This window comes from Pristis pectinata, chromosome 1 (genome assembly GCF_009764475.1).
Source record: "Pristis pectinata isolate sPriPec2 chromosome 1, sPriPec2.1.pri, whole genome shotgun sequence".
Lineage (NCBI taxonomy): Eukaryota > Metazoa > Chordata > Chondrichthyes > Rhinopristiformes > Pristidae > Pristis > Pristis pectinata.
Genome location: NC_067405.1, coordinates 137,065,285 through 137,088,885, shown reverse-complemented (window position 1 = coordinate 137,088,885; position 23,601 = coordinate 137,065,285).

Genomic DNA, 23,601 nt, shown 5'->3' with positions numbered 1-23,601 from the left:
AACATCACACATACTGAGAATTTAAAAAATACATCTATTTTTGAACTGCAAGCTGTCTGCCTCTTTTCAACTAGAGTTAAATTCATTATTTTTCCAACCTGAGTGAATGCCCTGAATGAATGCAACTGTAATCATAATAATAAACTCCATTTCTATCCCTTGGCCTTGCCAGGTACATTTCCAGTGTGGTGAAGCTGCATATATAAGTTCAATATTGAAATCAGAGAAAAATCCTGTTTAAAATGTTGTGCTTAAATGTTGCTTTAGCTCTGTGTCATATTGTAAGGTCAATCCTATTTGGTCATAGGAACATTAGAAATAGGGACGTGAGTCTGTTGTGCCTATTCTACCCTTCAATAAGAAAATGGCTATGGCATCTTGCCATAAAGACCAATATACTGTTTGCAGTCTTAATTGGGTATTGTCTCTGCACATTAATTTTCAGAGGTTCGAGAACACCCTCGTCCCTCTAAGCACCAATACCTTTCTTTCCTTATTTAAAAAAACCTTGCTTATTTATTTATCAAAATGGATTATCCTAGATTTTCCCATCTTAATTTCCATCTGCCACTTACTTGCCCAGTCACATTACCTAAGACCTCTTGAATCCTGACAGTTTTCTCCCTCAGCCCACACTACCATTTGTATCATTAGCAAGTCTATCACTGAAATCATTGATGGAGTTTATGAACATCTGGGGTCTCAGTACTGATCCCTGAAGCACCCACTGATCACTACCATCCTTGAAATAAGCAGTTTAATCCTATCTCTGTTTTCTGTCCGTTAACCAATCCTCAATCCTCAACCAGTATATTAGCCCTAACACATTGCATTCTCGTTTTGTTCAATAATCTCTTGTGTGGTGTCTTACAAAAGATACAGGAGCTTGAAAACCTGGATGACCACACTCAAGAACAGCTTCTTCCTCACTGCTGTCAGACGTCTGAACCAATGACCTCTTTCACACCCCCTGCCCAGTGGTGCTGCCATGTTCTCAGACTCTATATCACCTCTCTTGGTCATTCCATTGTTGTCACTTCAGCATTTCTTTTTGCACTGCTTTAGATTGCACTACAATCTTCTCACCATTCTGTTGTTTTGCACTCATCATTGTTTTTTATTACCATGTACAATGTTTACTCTGTGAGCACGTGAGCAAGGAATTTCATTGCACCCTGTTGTATATGACAACAAACTAATCTGAATCTGAATCTTATCGAATACTCAACCTAAATGAATGCTTTAGTGCAATTACTGAGGCAAGTTGCTTCCTCGAAATGCTTTCTTTTGCCTGAGATGGTAAAGCTGGCGTAAGTGTGACCCTCAGAATCAGAATCAGTTTTTTTTTAATCACTGACATATGTCATGAAATTTGTTGCTTAGCGGCAGCAGTGCAGTGGAAGACATAAAAATTACTATAAATTACAAAAATAAATAAATAGTGCAAAAGAGGAATAACAAGGTAGTGTTCACAGGTTCATGGACCGTTCAGAAATTTGACGGCGGAGGGGAAGCTGTTCCTGAAACGCTGAGTGTGGCACCCTGGCATGTTTTTCAACATCTCATGAACAACATTCATGCCACACATAACATAATCAACACCGGATGAAATAGTACTCATTTTATGCTGTTTGTGGCATCCTCCTGGGTCCAAATTATGTATCTGCAAAATAGTTTGATTCTATACTAGTCAGGCATGAAATAATTCATCGGTTATACAATGGCACACAATGTCCTATGGATGTGAAAGTAATTATATAAAAACAATCTCTTTTGGAGCAATAGAAATGTCATTGATGAAAGGCAATCATGGTTGAATAATTCAGCTAATTAAATTAGAGTTATTTTTATCATCCTACCAGTGGACTTACTCATCACCAGTGAGGCCAGTGCTTATTGTGCTTCCCCAACTGCCCTTAAAACAAGTGATTCACGGGGCAATTTCAGAGGGCTGTTAGGAGGCAGCCACACTGTTGTTAGCCCAAGGTCAGAAATAGCCTGGTTTAGGTCAGCTGATCTTCTTCCCTAAAGGACATCAGCCAATCAACAGGGCTTTGGCATAATTTCATCATCACCATTATAAATACCAGCCTCTTTCTAATTTGAATCGCAGGTTATATAGTGAACTGAATTTATTTTCCCAGATGCCGTGGTTATGGAACCCATATCTCTGGACGTAACACCAGGCCTCTAGATTACGAGTGTTACAATTTAACCACGAAGGTCATGTACCCCCAAATATCCCAAGAGTGTGGGAGAAATCCAGATTCTCCACAAGAAGCTTGGCTGGGTCTCATACAGCTGAAAGTTTAAAACCCGGATCAATGGATTTCTGTTAAACAAAGGATTTAAGGGGATGTGGGACCAAGGTTAAACCAAGTTAAGGCACATGAACTAACTGAATGGCAGGACAACTCAGTGGGAGTATAGCTTCTCCAATTCCAAAGGTGGTCCCATTCTATTGCTTTTGATACCAGAGAGAAAATGCTGAGTTTTCTTTTCCAGAACACTTACTCCAGATTACTTTTTTTCTCCAGATGTTAACTAAATTCAAATCATATAATTTTTGATTCTATTTATTTTTTTGAATCTGGGCATTGGTGGCAATGCCAGTACTGATTGCCTAACTCTCCTTATCCCTTGATGATTGAATGGATGGTAAGGCCACTTCAGAGGCATTTCAAGAGTCAACCACATTGGTGAGGTATGGAATCACATATAGGATAAGAGGAAAGCAGAATTCCTTCCCCGAAGGACATTAGTGAACAAGATGATGTTTTATTTCAAAACAGTTATAGAGTCATAGATAGAGACATACAGCATGGAAACAGGCCCTTCGGCCCAACTGGTCCATGCGGACCAAGAGTCCCATCTAAACTAGTCCCATTTGCCAGCGTTTGGACCATATCCCTCTAAACCTTTCCTATCCATGTACCTTTTAAACATTGTTAATGTACCTGCCTCAGCTACTTCCTCTGGCAGCTCATTCCATATACTGACCACTCCCTGGGTGAAAAAATTGCTCTTCAGGTTCCTATTAAATCTCTTCCCTCTCACCTTAAACCTATGTCCTCTAGTTCTTGATTCCCCAACCCTGGAAAAAAGACTGTGTGCATTGACCCTATCTATGCCCCTCGTTATTTTATACACCTCTATGAGATCAACACTCATTCCCCTACGCTCCAATGAAAACAGTCCCAACCTGCTCAGCCTTTCTCCATAACCCAGTCCCTCGAGTCCCAGCAACATCCTTGTAAATCTCCTCTGCACACTTTCCAGCTTAATTGCATCTTTCCTATAGCAGGGTGACCAAAACTAAACCTTTGCTTTTGTGGTCATCATGACTAAGACTAGTTTTTGCAAATTCCATATTACTAACTGAATTTAAATTCCAGTGACTATGATGGGATTTGAACTAAGGTCTCTGGATTGTTTACCCAGGAGTGGATTACTAGTCAGGTAACCAAATTGCTGTACCACACAACATTCAGGTTTTACTGGAATGGATGCATCTCTTTCTCTGCTTTCCTCTGTTCTTACCAACCAATCAGTATTTCAGTGTGAAGGCTCACTAGTTGTCCTTACCATAAACGCAAGTGAAACACTGAGAATATTTGTCATTTCAACTGCATTCCAGAATGAATTGCTGAAAATGTTCCGTGCTCCAAATTTTTATATATGCTTCGTAAGTGATCCATGAATAATCTGGAACAAAGCCCCAAATCTCCTGGCAGAGTGGCTGTGCGCTTATCAAAATGCAGCTGGACAGAAATGTAATACTTATTCAAATTAAATTTCAAATTGCGAATGGTTTTCTAAGCAGCAGCCACAATGTGATATAGAGAGTTATTTTTCAGTGTGTGTTCTTATTTAAATTCACGAAACTCTGGTCCCTGGATCCTTTATTTATTACTGTGAAATTCCTGTGGTTGTTAATGTTGCAAAATAGATTAGTTGCCTCATCTTCTTAGTTATTAACCTTTTCATACCGTCAACTAAACTAACTCTGCTTTTTAACCCTTTGAGAGTTATTAGTAATACCAGCCATCTGCTGCTGGTCTTTGTGGTTTCTATCCGCATGGTCTTGGGGGTAATCTTCCACTGGGAACTTGGCTCCCTGCTCCTCGGAGAGGCCCAGCGTGGGGTAGGGAAGTGCAGAGCCTCTATTGAGCCTGTGACCAACCACACGGACACAATGTCCTTCAGTGAGACCCCACCACCATACTCACCGACTGTCAAATCTGTCACTGTTATTGAATGCTTGTGAATGTCAAAGCCAAACATTCAAAATCATGCCGTTAAAAATAGAAATAATGTCACCACAGAGATATGTGCACATAGACACACAAGCACACACACACACATACACGCACACATGGACACACAAGCACACACACACACACACACACACACACATGCACACACGGATACACGCACACACGGACACACAAGCACACACACACGCACACACACATGCACATACACACAAACACATATGCACACGTGCACGTGCACACACACATACGCAGAGCAGAAGCATGCAAACATACACACAGACACAAGCACACAAACACACACACACTTAAAAACAATAGGAGAAATTTATACTGTCTTGATTAAATAAGAGCTTCACATATCCTTTCAGCAGCTGGCATTTTATAGAGTCATAGAGTTACACAGCACGGAAAAAGGCTGTTTGGCCCAACTTGTCCGTGCCAACCAAGTTGCCTAACTGAGCTGGTCCCATTTGCCGACATTTGGTCTATATCCTTCTAAACCTTTCCTATCCACATCGAGCACCTTCGCTCTGTCCGATGGCCAGCCATTTTAATTCCACTTCCCATTCCTACACCTCCATGTCTGTCCACGGCCTCCTCTCCTGCCCAGTTGAGGCTAGATGCAGATTGGAGGAACAGCCCCTCGTGTTTCGCAGTGGTAGTCTCCAACCTGATGGCATGAACATTGATCTATTTAACTTCTGGTAACCACTCCCCTTTTTGTTCCCTTATCTCACAGACCCTCATCACTCGATCTCTTTCCCCTCCCCTGCCCTCTCGATCTGCCCCTCACCCACACACTCCTCCCTCCGGTTCCCCTCCTCACCTCCTTCCCTGTGGTCCACTGTCCTCTCCTATCAGATTCCATCTTCTTCAGCCCTTTGTCACTTCCACCTATCACCTCCCAGCTCCTTGCATCAATCCCACTCTCCCCCCTCCCTCACCCACCTGTCACTGCCCCCTCACCTGGATCTACCTACCACCCATTAGCTCCCGCTCCATCCCTTCCCCCCCCCCCCCCCCCCACCTTCATCAGGTTGGAGATTCCCAAGGCGAAGTATGAGGTGTTGCTCCTCCAACCTGTGCCTGGCCTCAACATGGCAGTAGAGGAGGCCATGGATAGACACGTCAGTATGGGAGTGGGATGTGGAATTGAAGTGGGTGGCCACCGGAGGCCCTGGATTTGCGACGGACGGAACAAAGGTGCTTGACGATTTGTGTAACTTCTGGTAACCCAACCCCTTCTTTTTCTCTCCCTCCCCAACTCCTGTGTCTTCCCTTATTCCTGTGGCTCCCTTCCCCTGACTTGATGACCTGTCCATCTCCTCTCCTCCCCTCCTCCATCCTTCCATGGATCACTGCCCTCTCCTACTGAATTCCTTCGACTTCAGCCCTTTGTCTCTTCTACCCATCACCTCTCAGCTTCTTACATCTTCTCCCCCACCCACTACCTACCCCCTCTCACCTGGACTCACCTATCACCTGAACTCACCTATCCCCTGCCTGCGTGTTCTCCTCCCCCTCCCCCCACCTTTTTATTCTGGCTGAAAAACACTACGTATCCCTCCAGCATCATAGTGTTTTTCATCTAGATTCCAGCATCTGCAGTCCTTGGTTTCTCTTCTTATTCTGGCTTCTGCCCTCTTCCTTTCCAGTCCTGATGAAGGGTCTCGGCCTGAAACTTTGACTGTTTATTTCCCTCCATGGATGCTGCCTGACCTGCTGAGATCCTCCAGCACTTCTTGTGTATTGAGGCAGTAGCTCTATCTGCTCTGCCACTGTGTCATGTTGGGCACAATGAGCGGATGGCATGATTATAAACTGTGACTGGAGAGTCTGTGATGTGTGTGATTCATCAGACATGCTCACAATGCAGAACAAATGGCTGCTTTCTTTGTTATGACGCCCAAGATATGGGGCATGCTCAGAACTGATGCAATCCCAATACAGGGTTTCAACCCGAAACATCGACAATTCCTTTTCTCCCACAGATGTTGCTCGAGCTGCTGAGTTCCTCCAGCAGATTGTTTGTTGCTCCAGATTCCAGCATCTGCAGTCTCTTGTGTCTCCGTTCTCAAATCTATATCAGTCTTAAACAAGAAATTCACATCATATTCTTGAATAAGAAATGTAGTCGGATAACAATAACAATGCTGCATCCCTGCCGGTGTTCACTGAAAGAACCATTCTAATCCTCTCAGTCTTTATATCACTTTGTTACAAGGTCTTCCAGGTTTGAAGGCAGTTTGCAGTTGCACTATGCATAGCACTTATTGATTCCCAGATGTATGGATGTTAGCTGTTGTGTCAGCTGAATTTGCTCACTTTCCTCTTTTTAAAAGACATTTGGATAAGTACATGGATAGGAGGAGTTTAGAAAGATATGGGCCAAATGCAGGCAAATGGGTCTAGCTTGGTAGGCACCATGGTCGGCATGGACAAGTTGGGCTGAAGGGCCTGTTTCTGTGCTGTGCTACTCTATGACTGTATGGCTTCCTTCCTTCCATCCAGTCCATCTTCAAACTGCCTTGCTTCAGGATGGCTAATATATCGTCATGTATGACTCTATAACTGTGAAATCACACCCTTCAGGTTCACTAACGGTAGATGGTACCTTGAGTGCTTTGAGGATTGATATGTTTTGCATGGCTTTGCAAACTGTGCAATGCTGTCATAGCGGAAGCTTTTGAGGCAGTGTGTCATATAGAGTTACATACATGCCTCTACAGTAACCGCATTTCGAAAGAATTGTAGCCCCAGGCTGTAATGGCATAGATGTGAAATTCATGTGTTTAGCTGCATTTACTTTCATGGTGGTCTTGGCTTTATGACTCTGATATAGACACTTATAATCTTTCTCATGGTTTCTTTCTGGAAGATGTGAGCACGGTTGTGCAAAAAGAAATGCATTCTTGTCAATGAATTCAGCACTCCTCTGTAATTCCATAAAAACCTATAGAGCGCTTGCTTCCATGATTTCCCTACGGAATATGAGCAGTACAAATGATTTTCTTTAATATTTGCATAAATTTCTCTACTCTGGCTGGTGGCCAGTGGGGTGTGATCTTGTGATGTGTGAAACTTAGATAACCAGCAAACTTCCTGAAGCCTTCACTGTGGAACATGATCCATCATTTGTCCAATTGATTGGACACCAAACAGTGCAATCTTCAGAATATAGCCTTAGCAGGAGGAGGACATTTGGCCCATTGGGTCTATTCTGGCTCCCAGTTGAGCAATCCCATCCTCACTCTCAATATTCCCCTATTCTCTCCCACGTGCCCATCAACTTCCCTTTGGTTCCTTTTGAGTAATTTATTGTCACCATTTAATCCACCAGCAAGTGTTTGGGATGTGGGGGGAAAGTGGTTCACACGCAGTCATAAGGAGAATGTGCATACTTTACACAGACAGCACCCGAGGTCAGGATTGAACCTGGGTCACTGGAGCTATAAGGTAGCAGCACTAACTGATGTGCCACTGTGCAATTTCTACAACAATGAACCTACTGTAGTTATCCACAATCACAAGCAAATGATTACTAGAGTGTAGTTGGCAAAATCAGCACTAATGTTAACCCATAGCCCTTTGGGTAACTGAGATTTGTATCTGTTCTTGTCGATTTGACATTGTGGTTGCTTGACCTACTTGTTCTTGTTGTCAACCAAATGAGCTATTCCTGGGAACTACACCTTCTCCCTTAACCACTGTTCAGTTATTCTGATTCCTTGATGACCTTCATCAGCAATGCTCACAATGTCCTCTGAGAGTGACTGTGGAGTGACCATGCAATCATAACACATGATCTGAGGTAGGTATAAAAGTAAGTTCACTGTGAACTTTGAGCAAGTCTTGTAAAGCATGTGCATCATCACCAGAGACTGTATCTTCTGTGACCTCTTTCCAGTTTTGTGACTGAATTTTTGTTATAGACAGAAATAGAACAACAAGGAGTTTCATAGGGCTTCAGTTTCACTTTGTGTCACCATTTTGAGCACTGCATTCTTGGTCACATTTAAAGTTCATATTTACTTACAACATCATAGGAGGATATTCAGCCCATCGAGTCAATGTCAGCTCTCAGATCAATCCCATCAGTTCCATTCCCCCATTAATTTCCCTGTAACTTGTTCTTTCTCACGTGCCCATCAATTCCTCCTGATTCTTCTACAACCCACCTACCCTAGGGGTAATTTACAGTAGCCAATTAACTTATCAACTAACATATCTGTGGCACATGAAAGGATACTAGAGCACCCGGGGAATCCACTCGCTCACCAGGAGAACGTGCAAACTCCACACAGACAGCACTGGACGCCAGGATTGAACCAGGATTACACTAACTGCTGCACCATTGTGGCAATTTCTATAAGATAAGATAAGATAAGATCTTTATTAGTCACATGTACATTGAAACACACAGTGAAATACATCTTTTGCGTAGTGATTTTGGGGGGCAGCCCGCAAGTGTCGCCACGCTTCCGACGTCAACATAGCATGCCCATAATTTCCTAACCTGTACATCTTTGGAATGTGGGAGGAAACCGGAGCACCCGAAGGAAACCCACACAGACACGGGGAGAACGTACAAACTCCTTACAGACAGTGGCTGGATTTGAACCTGGGTCATTGGCGCTGTAAAGCATTGTGCTAACCACTAGGCTACCGTGCCGTTCTGAGTCCTTTTCTTTGGAACTAGTGGGGTTAGTTGTAGGCACTTCATCTCTGATCTCTACAATGTGAAGAGCTGAGGCACAGTGTAGTGGTTAATGTAATGCTGTTACAGCGCCAGCGACCCGGGTTCAATTCCTGCCGCTGTCTGTAAGAAGTTTGTATGTTCTCCCCGTGACTGCATGGGTTTCCTCCGGGTGCTCTGGTTTCCTCTCATATTCCAAAGATGTACAAGTTAGGAACTGTGGGCATGCTATGTTGGCGCCGGAGGAGTAGCGACACTTACGGGCTGCCCCCAGCACATTCTCAGTTACGCAAAAAGATGCATTTCACTGTGTGTTTCAATGTACATGTGACCAATAAATAAATATCTTATCAAATGTCAGATAAGTACAACAGACACCTGAGGTTGCATTGAATACTATGTTAACATTCTTGGATTTGAAAGACATCTTGTGGTGGAAACATCTCCAGAACTGTTGAAGGTTTAGTAAGAAAACCAGGCATTTCCTCACTTAGTAGGACAAAAGTGAAGATTATTACAGGTAACCAATGTGAGTTCCAGATGTTCATTTATAAATGTAGACGAGTGCTTTGACAAGTGCAGCCAGCAACAACTGCATATGTAAGACCATCAGAATTGTTGTTGACCTCTGCATTGACTTCAACACCTGATATGTAATCTGATGAATTCTGATGCATGAAATTGTTGCATTTTCCATATGAATTGCGCTACTTCCCATTCCACTTTATGAGGATACCACCACCTACAACAACACTGTTTTGGGTTCTGCCTATTTCGGGCAGTTGTTCTCTGCTGACAAATTTATACAAAGCATTCTTGCCCGTATGTTTATCTTCTAATCCTATTCATAACTGTATTTTGTGTTTTTTCTACCTCACTACCCTTTTTATAAATAACTATGATCTCTTTGGATCATGTAATTTGATATCAAGGATTTTATGTCAAAGTTATTTTCATTTGTCTCTTTCAATGATCTGCATTTTCAACTGTTGCACAGGACAGAAAATTCATATCTTACAGCAAGTTGTCTAAGCCGCATGCAATACTTATTTAATTCTTGATTCATTGCTTTCATTGCTTTCATTGCCTTGTATGATGGATCACAAATGTCTCAACCACCACATTCTGCAGGAGTGTGAAATGTGCAGTCAGAACAGCTTTTGTTTCTATGTAATTATCACTTGTAAGTTAAAATGTTTCATCAATATTCTGCAATTCTTCGGTCCCATTGTGTAACGTTAGTGATGTTTATCTTACACCATCTATGACTACAAATCCCATCATTGGCCCTTCAAACCGACAAAACCTATTCTCCCAGTCAGGTGGAACTGAACATGGCTCGGAATGATGACATTAGATTAGGCGTGGCTGTCACCAGTTTAGCAGTGTACAAATGCTGCATTGGTGTACTGAACATTGCATGCAATACTGTGAGCTCAAACATATCTCTCTCTCTCACGTACATATGTATAAAATGCTGGTTGCCTTGCACAGGCTGATTAATTCAATTCAGAGTTAGAAGTCGCCGTCTCCTTGGCAGCTGTAGGATTCACTGGCAGGCTGATGCATGTATAGACACAGTGTACAAGGGATCTGACACACTAGATTAAAACCAAAAGCAAAAATGCATTCTTGGTGGTACTTAAATATGACATGTTCAAATGACAGCAGCTGCACTTTCAGTTTATTCATTCTTGTTGCCAGTATAAACTACGACAAATATCCCTTTGATATGTATGAGTAATTGGACAAACTTATTGCTGCAAGATATAGGCCAAATGGCTATTTTCTTTGTCACCACACCCAAGATACTGTACATGATCAGAGTCATGACACAGTTTTAGAAAGAAAATGCACACAGTATTCTTAAGGATGAAGTGTACTGACATCTTCTTGTGACCCCACTGCATGACCCCACTATTTAAAGGAAGAAGCGAGAAATCAAGGAACTACAAATCTGTTAGCCTAACAACAGTGGTAGGAAAGATGTAAAAAACTATAATGGAGTAATTCTATAATAACAGAGCAGCTAGAAAAGAATGAGCATGAATTCATGAAAGGGTAATTGTATTTTACCAATCTATTGGAGATCCTTAAGAATGAAACTAATAGAATAGATAGAGGGGGTGGAGATTCATTGCTTGTGGCACATTTAGATGTGTCTGTTTTGTCACACTCTAACTGCCCACATCTCTTAGATTTTGTTTCATTTTTCTCAAACTGCTCCATTAACACATTGACAGGATGATTTCTACAACTTGTCCCCACAGCAACCCTGGGCTCACCCTATCCAGACTTATTGTCTTGAATGTTCAGGTTTATGACATATTCATATGAAATTCATTAGTTTATTATTTCAACAGGTACACACACACACACACACACACACACACACACACACACACACACACACACACACACACCTATACACACACATAAACATACATTCTCAAGCACATACATAGACATACATACAAATACAAACACATGTAAACACCTCACACATACAACTGTACACACTACAAACAGACCGACACATGCACAAACATACTCAAAGACAAACACACACATTGACAAACACGCACAAACATGCAAGCATACACACAAACTTATACACAGACATACCTACACAGACACACCTACACAAGCACACCCACAAGCATACACACATGCAAGAACACACAAACACAAACATGAACACACACATACGCAGACAAGTACGTACATGCACAGGCACATGCAACACCCAAACAAGCACACACACACACACAGACAAACACACACACAGACAAACACACACACAGACATACACCTAAACACACACACACACACACACACACACACACACACACACACACACACCCATGCACACAGGCACACATAAATATTGAGCTTTTCATGTATTGCTCCCAAGTTGTTGGTGACTTGTTCCTGGTGATGATTTCTTTAGCCACCTTCTGTCAGTTCTTCCCAGCACCCTTGTGTAGAATGTTTCCCTCCATATCTACATCTCCTCAACCAAGGTTTTGGGGTCACTGTCACTGAATTGGAGCTCTCTCTCTGCCTAGTAGTATGCTTTAGTTGTCAGGTGCCTTGAAAGAGCTGAGGCCATGATATCAGTCAGCCTCTGTCCACAGGTGCAGGGAACGTCCTTGGAATAAAAGCTCAAATAAAGTGTTGCATGCTGAGAATGTGCGTGGTACACAGAGCACGATTGAAAATCACATGCCAGTGGTATCTGGACAAACAGGTAGGTGCGATGTGTGGGGAATGCATTTAGCGCACCTGGGTGTGGCTAAAAGATGTTTTCGCCTGTGGTCTTTTAGGTGCAGTTTTCTAATCTATTGCCAAAAAACATGAGAAGTATCCCGTTAATTATTAAACCCAGTTAACAACAGTTTATGTACCATCTCTCTTCTTGTTCTTTTCCTGTCCTCTTCTGCCTTAAGGTGTCGAGGGAAGACAAAGATTTATTTTCTTGGTTTTCTTGCTTGATTCTTGGAGGGTGAGACCTCCTGACTTTATTATCTCTCTGATATTGTCTGCCGTCTTCAGCAGGGACAACCTTTTGCTCTCGATCTTTTCTTTTCTTACTGCTCACTGTGAGAGGGCATCCTCTCTTATTCTTAAGTGCCCGAACCACTCTAGCTGTTGTCTCTTGGTGTATTGTAAGATTAGTTGCATTCCTATTGCTTGCCCAAATGATATCATTTCTTATACACCCTTCTTGTCTCCTCAGACACTGCATTTCAGCAGTCATTAGTTCCTTCTGTGCTGTGATGTCAAAGTCCAGATCTGACACAGGTTGTCAAGTGTTGGTAGGACAATTGCTTGTATAAGGTTTTCCTTGGTGCTGATGTGTATTGATTGATGCCGCAGGATTGGTGGCACTTGGGTTCCTTTCTTGTAACTCACCTCTACCTCTCTATTCATTCTTCCATCATCAGTACCGGTGGTCCTTGGGTCCTCTGTTTTGAAGGTATGTTGTTTATCTGCACAGTCGTGCCTGGATTCCTCTTGCAGCTGATGTTGCATTTGTATTTCCACACTTCCCACGTGCTTGATCCAACCCTGAGCATTACCTGTGCAATTTGTCTTCACTCCCTGCAATCAAGACGTGATCATCAGCACAGAGGAACTTATTTGTGACGTGTTCTTTCATGGGATCCATTGATGGATTTACTTCTTTCCAGATGCTATGAGTGCAGGCAATGAACAGGTGGGGTGATAAAACAGATCATTGCCTTGCTCCAGATGTAACTATAAAACCTGACGACTTCCCTGTTTTTGCTCCCTCAATACATCTGCTCATTTTGTAAAGGCATTGACATGTATGAATTATTTGATAACCTACTGCATTATGTTTCATTACTGACCACAATTTGTCTCTATTGACTCTGTAAGAAAGCCACATTAGATCATACGGTGACAAGCTCACCAAGAGAAATGACAAAAGACTGTGATCACTTAAAACTTGTGTCCAACATACTCTGCCTAATAATCCTTAACAGAGTCAAACAGCTCAAGGTACTTCCCAGGAATGTTACCAAATTTAATATTGAGCACATAGGACAAGTTGGCAGGGGGGTGGGATTTAAGGAACTTCTTGAAGGAGGAGGAAGAGACAGAGCGGAGGAGAGGTTTAACAAGGAAATGTAACCACTTCCAGTGATGGAGCAACAAAATTCAGGGATATGTGGAGCAGCACCAGGGTCTGAGGGAGCTGTGATGCTGAGGCAGAGGCAGAGAAAGTCAGAATCCTGCTTGATATTATCATATGAGAGCTGTAGGCTTTCCTCCACAGCTGATGAGGAATTGTAGCATAAAACGTTGAAGGAAAGGGCTTAGAGAGAGAGGGAGATAGAAGATACATGAAAGGAAGAAATAGAATGAATGAAAATGAAAAGATGATTGTGCCTATCTGTTAGTTATCAGAGTATTTTGTTTCCATTTGCAATGACTTCATAGCCCCATTTGTCAACTGTTTCAATTATGTAGCCATAAATTTGAAGTGAATCGAAAATAACCTTTCAGATAGGTTTGTGTCTTTATGAATTAAGCATACCTCGTGTCACCTGTCTTAATAGCTTTGTACTTGTGATCTATTGCCTGTAATTAAATTTGACAGGTCTCTTCAGTTTGGGATCAGAAAAACTCTCCTATTTTACCAATTAAAGGACAACTAAAAGGAATTATGTGGAAAGGCACCTTCCACAAAACAAACCAAGAGCAATGCAAATAAAAATTAAATTAATGGAGAAGCCAAGGTTAAGAGCTGAGTGTTCCTGCTGGAAGTATTTACATAAATAGAATGTACATAAGCAGGCGAGAGGGGGAAGACAGAAAACTTCTACCGAGCATCATCTGATCAGCACTTGTCGGACTAGTGTTGGAATATCTGCATTTACTCACTTTTGATGTTTTAACATTAATTTGTTTCAGTGTTATGATAGTATTATTGAGATTTTTACATTTCAAGGCCCCAGTCACTTCCTATTATATTAAAACTGGAAAATGAACATTTATAAATTCAACAGCTAAAGGTTAATTCACTGTACTTTCATTTTGAGCGGTTCTCTAATAATAGAAATATTACATTTATCCTCATTAATTTCATTTAAGCTGGTGTCTAATCACATATGCCACTTCCCACGCTGCTGTAAAATGAAGTGCGTATAGCTGAGGGCCTAATGTAACGGAACTCAAGGGATTGTGCCCAATTTGTGTTCTGTATGATCTCCATTCAACCACACTTTATAGCTCACTTTCTTTGAACGTGGTCCCAGCTTGAGTTAATGCACGACTCCTAACTTTAAGAATCTTTTCCAAAATGAGTTTAGTTTTTTTTAACCCAGCACCTTCAGAGAGGGGGTCAGCGGCACAAAACCAGTCTTAACCTGTCACTAACAGACAAGCAATGAACACCGAAGACCATCTGCTGGTCCCCCACACAGTGAATTCCAATGGGATTCCCATCCCAGTCATGCTTGGACTTGGGTAATCCACATGCTGGCAGCTTCTGCAGTGCCTACCCATCCCAGACAAGGTCAGCAGCATGGCAGGCCAAGTGATAAACTCCCAAGGAAGAGGACCCTATCCTTTCCTGGATCCTATCTCCCTAGCTCGTTGGGACATTAGTGTTCCAGTGTTCTTGGAGAAGAGAGGGTTGGACTAGAGGCTGGGGGAAGGGGGAAAGGGTCTGAAGGCAAGGATGACTTTCCGAGGCAATCTCAGGAGGAGAGAAGGTGGGCCTGATCCAGGAGAGAGCAAAGGTTTTCCAGAAGTGGCATCCCTACATCCAGTTGTGGAACATTGTGTCGAGGACTGCAGTGTTCAAATCAGGTGATCCTGACCTTTACAAGAAATCGAGATACGACCTCCGTAAAGCTATCAGAGATGCCAAGAGACAATACCAGTCCAAAATTGAGTCCCAGACCAGCCGTCAATTGTGGCAGGGCTGACATGCTATAACGGGTTACGAAACAAAGTCAGCAGCATCGCCGACAACAGCACATCCCTTCCCGATGAGCTTAACACATTCCATGCACGTTTTGAACAGAAGGGGATTGGTATGTCACCACCCACCCTGACAACCTCCAATGCACCTGAACCCGTGGTCACCATTGAGGATGTAAGATCAGTCTTTTGGAGGGTGAACCCGTAGAAAGCATCTGGCCTGGATGGTGTCCCTGACCGTGTCCTCAGATATTGCGCTGATCAGCTGGCGGGGGTATTTGCAGACATTTTTAACCTCTCCCTCTTTCAATCTGAAGTTCCCACCTGTTTTAAGAAGACCACTATCATCCCGGTACCTAAGAAAAGCAAGGTAACGTGCCTTAATGACTACCACTTCTCTGGAGCATCTGGACAGTAAAGACACCTACGTTAGACTATTGTTTATTGAGTACAGCTCTGCCTTCAATACTATAATTCCAAGCAAACTCATCACTAAGCTCCGAGACCTGAGACTCAACACCTCCCTCTGCAACAGGATCCTTGACTTTCTGACCAACAGACTGCAATCAGTGAGGATAGGCAGCAACACCTCCAGCACTATTATTCTCAATTCTGGTGCTCCACAGAGCTGTGTCCTCAGCCCTCTACTCTACTCCCTATATACTCATGACTGTGTGGCCAGATTCTGCTCTAACTCCAGTTACAAGTTTGCAGATGATACCACTATAGTGGGCCGAATCTCAAATAACAATGAGTCGGGGTACAGGAAGGAGATAGAAAGCTTAGTGCCATGGTGTCATGACAACAACCTTTCCCTCAATGTCAGCAAAACAAAAGAGCTGGTCATTGACTTCAGGAAAGGGGGCAGTGTACATGCACCTGTCTACATCAATGGTGCTGAGGTCAAGATGGTTGAGAGCTTCAAGTTCCTGGGAGTAAACATCACCAATAGCCTGTCCTGGTCCAACCATGTAGACACAATGGCCTAGACAGCTCACCAGTGCCTCTACTTCCTCAGGAGGCTAAAGAAATTTGACGTGTTCCCTTTGGCACTCACCAACTTTTATCAATGCACCATTAGAAAGCATCCTATCTAGATACATTATGGCTTGGTATGGCAAATGCTCTGCCCGGGACTGCAAGAAACTGCAGAGAGTTGTGGACGCAGCCCAGCACATCACAGAAACCAGCCTCCCCTCCATGGACTCTGTCTATACCTCTCGCTGCCTTGGTGAAGCAGCCAGCATAATTAAAGACCTCACTGCACTTTCTCTGTAGCTGTGACACCTTGTACTGTTATCGTTGTTACCTGTACTACATCAATGCACTCTGTACTAACCCAATGTAACTGCACTGTGTAATGAATTGACCTGTATGATCGGTATGCAAGACAAGTTTTTCACTGTACCTCGGTACAAGTGACAATAATAAACCAATACAGATACCAGCCTGCCAGGCTTCGGCACAGTGCTGGGATGGCTCAGGAGAACAAGATCCATCCTCTCCTAAATCCAATCTGTGTTCCTTGTCACGCTGTGTAGGATCACAGTCACAAGCCCAGGCCGTCTGCAGCCTATTGGAGAGGGCCACAGGGAAAGCCATCAGACTTCAATGCTTGGGGTGCTCAGCGAGTGCCCTGCAGCCCTCTCCAGAGAGACTCTGATTGGAGGACTTTAGTTATGGCGAGAGATTGGATAGACTGGGATTGCTTTCCCTGAAGCAAAGAAGGCTGAGGGATGGCTTGATAGAAGTTTATATGATTATGAGAGGCATAGATAGGGTGGATAGTCAAAACTTTTTTCCCATGGTAAAGATATCAAAGGGCATGGGCTTAAGATGAGAGCAAGGAGTTTTAAAGAGGATTTGAGGGGAAAGATTTTATGCAGAGAGTGGCTGATATTTGGAGCTCACTGCCCGAGGAGGTGGTGGGATCAGATATAATCACTACGTTTAAGAGACATTTGGACAGACACTTAATTAGGCAAGGCCTGGAAGGATGTGGTCCTAATGAAGGCAAGTGGGATAAGTGTAGATGGGCAAAGAAGTCAGCACGGACGCAGTGGGCCAAAGGGCCTGTTTCTGTGCTGAACAACTCTATGACTCTGTTATATATTAACAAGTTGGATGACAATCCCGTTAACATGGTTAGTAAGTTTGCAAATGAACGGAATTGGTGATGTAGTGGACAGTGAAGATCATTATCTAGAATATAAGGAACATAAGGAACACAAGGATGAGGAGTAGAATATAAAAGCAAGGATGTAATGCTGAGGCTTTATGAGGCCTTCGTCAGACCACATTTGGAGTATTGTGAACAGTTTTGGGACTCCTACCTAAGGAAGGATGGGCTGGCATTGGAGAGGGTCCAGGGGAGGTTTACAAGAATGCTCTCGGGACTGAAAGGTTTAACACATGAGGAGTGTTTGATGGCTCTGGGCCTGTACTCGCTGGAGTTTAGAAGGATGAGGGGGGAATCTCATTGAAACCTACCGAATATTGAAAGGCCTGGATAGAGTGGACGTAGAGAGGATGCTTCCAGTAGTGGGAGAGTCTAGGACCAGAGGGCACAGCCTCAGAATAGAAGGATGTCCCCTTAGAACAGAGATGAGGAGGAATTTCTTTAGCCAGAGGGTGGTGAATCTGTAGAATTCATTGCCACAGACGGCTGTAGAGGCCAAGTTATCGGGTACATTTAAAGCGGAGGTTGATAAGTTCTTGATTAGCGAGGGCATCAAAGGTTACGGGGAGAAGGGAAGAGAATGGGCTTGAGAGGGAAAAATAATCGACTGGTGGAGCAGACGATGGGCCGAATGGTCATTCGGTTATTGGTTATTCGGTTATTGTTATGGTCATCTAAGATTAAAAAAGGATTAGATGAACTCGGGAAGTGGTTCAGGAATAGCAGATGGAATTTAACTCGGACAAGTATGAGGTGTTGTATTTTGGGAAGTCAAAGCAGGGTCGAACTTTCACTGTGAACAGTAGGGCCCTGGGGAGTGTTGTAGAACAGAGAGACCTTGGGTTACAGGTACATAGTTCCCTGAAAGTGGTGATACAGGTGGACAGGGTGGTGAAGAAGGCTTTTGGCACACTTGCCTTCATTGGTCAGGGCATTGAATACAGGAGGTGGGACATCATGTCTGCAACTGTACAAGTCATTGGTGAGACCAGACCTCGAGTATTGTGTGTACTTCAGGACCCTATCTATAGGCAGGATGCCATTAAGCTGGAAAGGGTGCAGAAAAGATTCACGAGGATGTTACCGGGACTGGAGGGCTTGAAATGTCAGGAGAGGCTGGGTAGGCTGGGGCTTTGTTCCCTGGAGCGTAGAAGGCTGAGGGGTGACCTTATATAAAATCAAGAGGGGCATATATAAGGTGGATGATCACAGTCTTTTTCCCAGGGTAGGGGAGTCTAAAACTAGAGGACATAGATTTAAAGTGAGAGGGGAAAGATTTAAAATTTACTTAAAGGAGCAACATTTGCACACAGAGGGTAGTGGGGATATGGAATGAGCTGCCAGAGGAAGCTGTAGAGGTGGGTACAATTACACTGTTTAAAAGACATTTGGACAGGTACATGGATAGGAAAGGTTTAGAGGGATATGGACCAGACACTGATAAATGGGACTAGTTCAGATAGGGCCTGTTTCCGTGCTGTATAACTGTATGGTTCTGTGACTCTTATCTCCAGCATTGTCACCATTTGTTATTTGCTTTATGATCAGCCCTTGCCTGCTTTGTTGCCACAGGAGCAGGGAGAGAAGGGTTGTGGTAGGAGCCAATGATGAGTGGCCCCCTCTGGCCACAATGTCAGGATGTGCCTTACTGGCCTGAGGTTCCATAGAGTCACACAGCACGAAAACAGGTCCTTCTACCCAACAAGCCAGCACCAACCACCAAACACCCAAGTACACTAGTCCTACATTAATCCCATTTTATCCTCTGCATATTCCTGTCAACTCCTCCCAGTTTCCACCACTCACCTACAAACCAGGGAAAATTTTACAGTGGCCAATTAACATACCTGAACACACATGGGTGGTAGGAGCTGAGGTCCGGGGGTGTGGGCGGGGTGTGCAGCTGGATCCAGGGCCTGGAGTTTGGACTGGACGTGGGGCTAGAGCTGGAGCCGGGAACGTTGTCCGGGTATGTGGCCGGAACTGGAGCCAGGGTCAGAGTCGGGAACACCAGGAGTCAGGAACCTGGGAAGGTTTACAAACAAAATGCAACTTGCAAGCTGAAACTTATATAAAAATTGTTATATCCATGGCAGAGTTGACCGCTGGATGTCACTGCAGCCTTTGTTTCATTGAAGCAACCTTGGCGGTATCCGTGTCTTTGTTTTGTTTTCTGTGGGAATTCAATGCCCCTATTCCTTTGGAATAACAAGGACTTAGAGTAGGGATGAGTCGCACATGCAGCAAACAGGTATGTAGTCGTGGAATGTCTAGCCTACTTAATCTGAGCTAGTTGATCTTTTGTGACTTGCTCAAGGTGAGTTGGAGGATGCCTTCTTGTATTCAATGCAATTTACATTATCAACAAGCTAGAATTTCTTCAGAGTGTTAGCATCCAACCAGCTGATTGGAGGCTAGAGATACAATATCTGGCTGCACCAGGACCCCTCCTACCCCAGGGGCCTTGTTTGGACCAGGCAGAACTGCTGTCCATCCAAGGTCAGAGGGAGACCTTGAGTCAATGTCAAAGCTTGGTGTTTCCAGATCTCAGCCCGACTGGTTGCTGCTTCACTACAGCACTCCTATCAAAGTGTGCACGACAAAGGCCACAGATTTTTTTTTAGTCTTGGAATGCGTGGTCTGTATTGTACGGGTATCTGTGAGTAAACAATCAGCAGAGTTGTCCAGGGCTGGTCTGGTTTTCATACACAAGTTGCTCATTTCAGAAATTTACTCAACAGTGCCATCTGGTAACCTGAACTCAGAACTTCATTATAAAACTGACAGACATGCCCACATAGTAACTTGGAATGTTAGCCGTTGACAGGAAAGAATGACCATTGTGGCTATGTGAATGAAAGCATATCTACAAGAAGTTTGTGTCCTGCAAAATATGTAAGATGTATTGGTATCTGTGGTCCATTGAAATTATTGTGACCTCTGAAATTAATAACTCATGATGATATAGTTGCATTTTTCTGATCCTTAGAAAATGTTGCCTTCTGTGTAACATTTTGGGTTATCCCCTGGACATAACATTCAATTCTATTACTTTTATTAGCAAACACTAACACTTGACATTCAATTCACTTAGCAGCTGATGGTACTGCCAATCTTGTAATCTCCAAGCTACATTCAGTGGTAGCCAGAGCCTGCTTCTTCAGCCCTACAAATTGAAAGTATTTTAACTCTAATATTTTGGTGCATTTTTATCTTTTTTCAAAAACACCACACTGTTAAAGATAGATTTCTTCTATTGCTGCAAATAAATTCCTGGTCCTCCAACCCAATTGTTAGGTGCTCACCCTGATTAATAATTCCTGGTTGCTTTAAATGTTGATACTTTCCTCAGCTAATAAGTCTTTAACAATTTGTATTTCCCCTGTTGCTGGAAACCTAAATAGGTAAATAGCCACAGTGCCATTGAAGCTGCTAGTTTCTTGCCCTGATGCCCAATTCCATTATATTGATATCTGCACAGATTTGTACTGTTAGCCTTTTAAAAAAAAGATTTATTTCCTTATATATTCCTTTTAATATATCGCCAGCCTTGTACAACCAAGATCGCTCTTGTGTCACTAAACCAAAAATAAATAAATGCTAGGGTTTCAAAATGAGGATCACCGCCAAGTTCTACCTCCCAAACTAAATAAGAAACAAGAGCTGTCACTGGTTCCGCTTTCTCTGAATTTAAATTCCTATTCATTATATTTCATAGTCACCAGATTTGCATAGTAGCTGAACTAAAAATAAACAATTTCCAACAATCTTCACACTCTCCAAGTACCCCAATGTATAACGTGATTTAGTTTATGATTTTTTTCTGCTGCTCTTGCATTTAAATCAATATCAGCAAGCTCAATTGATTAAAAGTTAGGCAAGTAGAACAGAAGGCATGAGCACCTGTACCATTTACTTTCTACAGCACCTCATATGACGCAGTGCCCTCATAGAATCCAACTATTAAACAATTACCCATTCTCTGACTGGCTGTAAGCACTACCACTGAGGATTTTCTGCTCACACTTGCAGTTAACTCTTTCTTACCATCTAAAGCAATTCTAGACAGTGGTCCAATTTATAGAGCTGCTGCCTCACAGATCCAGTGACCCAAATTCAATCCCTATCTCCGGAGCAGAGTTTGCATGCTCTCCCAGTGATAGCTTGGGTTTCCTCCTGGGCCTCTGGTTTCATCCCACATCCCAAAAATGTGCAGGTTAATAGGTCAATTGGCCACTGTAAATTGCCCCTGTGGTGCTGATGAGTGGTAGACTCTGGGGAAGAGTTGATGAGAAAAGTGGGGAGAATAAAGTGGATTAGGGTAGGATTATTGAGAGAAATGAGTGCTTGAAAGTTGGCGTGGACTCAGTGGGCCGAAAAGTCTGTTTCCATGCTGTATCTCTCCAGGACTCTATGACTAAAGGTAGCCATTTAAACTCTATGAAAAACACAAACCATCAGGTCCACACTCAAGGAGAACCATCTCAAAGACAAAGCAGGGCCAGGATGTGTGTCTGCTCAGAAATTTCCCTTGGCCTGGCAAGGAACTGGGTGAAGGTTGCCATTTCCAGGACCATTTGAGACTAAGATACACCCACCCTCATACACAGGGCTCAAAGAGGTCCTGAATGGGTTCTCTGTAAAAGGGTCCCCGATCACAGGAGTTTCAGGCAATTTGGGACAGGTGGTACCCAGGGTGTAAATGACATTCCTTCACACTGATCCTATGAATTAAAGGCAGATCAACAGTGAAGGGTGGTGCCACCTAGCATGGCACTGGGTGACTGCTGGGACACCCCACGTATCTGCAGTTGTATGTAAATCAGTAACACGATGTGCTTTACTTTTGTCACCTTGGCTATGAGTCCAAGAAGAACATTATTGCAGAAAGAGTTGTGAAAATGTGGAAACCCCTGCCAGAGAACATAGAATATAAAACATAGAACATAGAACAGTACAGCACAGGAACAGGCCCTTTGGCCCACGATGTTGTGTCGAACTATTTAAGCTAATGATGCCTAGTTAAACTAAATCCCTTCTGCCTGCTCATGGTCCATATCCCTCCATTTCCTGCATATTCATGTGCCTGTCTAAGAGCCTCTTAAACTCCAGGCAGTGCATTCCAGGCACCCACCACTCTCTGTGTAAAATACTTGCCCTGCACATCGCCTTTGAACTTTCCCCCTCTTGCCTTAAATGCATGCCGTCTAGTATTAGACATTTCAACCCTGGGAGAAATATACCAGTTGTCTACTCTATCTATGCCTCTCATCATTTTGTAAACTTCTACCAGGCCAACTTCTACCAGTATGGCCCCTCCTCTAGTTGGACAATCCACATACTGTTTTAAGAACATATTGTAATATACTAACTTATCTGGGGTATGAAAGCATTTGACATTGAAATGCAGTGAGGTAGAGGACTCTGTTCAATGAGTAAATAGTCCAACTCAGATCCTAGAATTAAACTATCTACACCTTGACCTCACTGTTCAACCCCAACCCACCTCCATTAGTACTCCTGCAGATTTTTTCCATTAACAATAAATTGTCAAAATGTCTAAATAATTCTGCTATGCTAATCAAACACTCTCTAATGAATGAAGATTAATAATATTTTCTAAAGTTTTGAAGTAAAGTGGCCTCAGTGGAGTTTTTCTGTTCTGTCTCATGTGAATTACATTTTTTTAATCTCCATATGAAATTAATTTTGTAACTGACAGCAATTACCAACGTGCTAGGAATCAGAATATAGTTAGATAAGTTGAAGAGGATCACTGTATTGCTAAATTGTTCAAAGTGGCTAAAAGCTCTTGCTGTAAATAAATCTTTAATTTGTGAAATTGCCCTTCATCTTTTGTGATAGGCAGCAGATTTGCCTTGAATTTTTGAGTAAGATTTGGCCTGGGGGGAGTTCTAACAACCAGTGAAATAAATGGAAGCTGCCATTGTAGTAAAGTTACAGAAGAATGGGTATTAATTACAGAAGAAAAC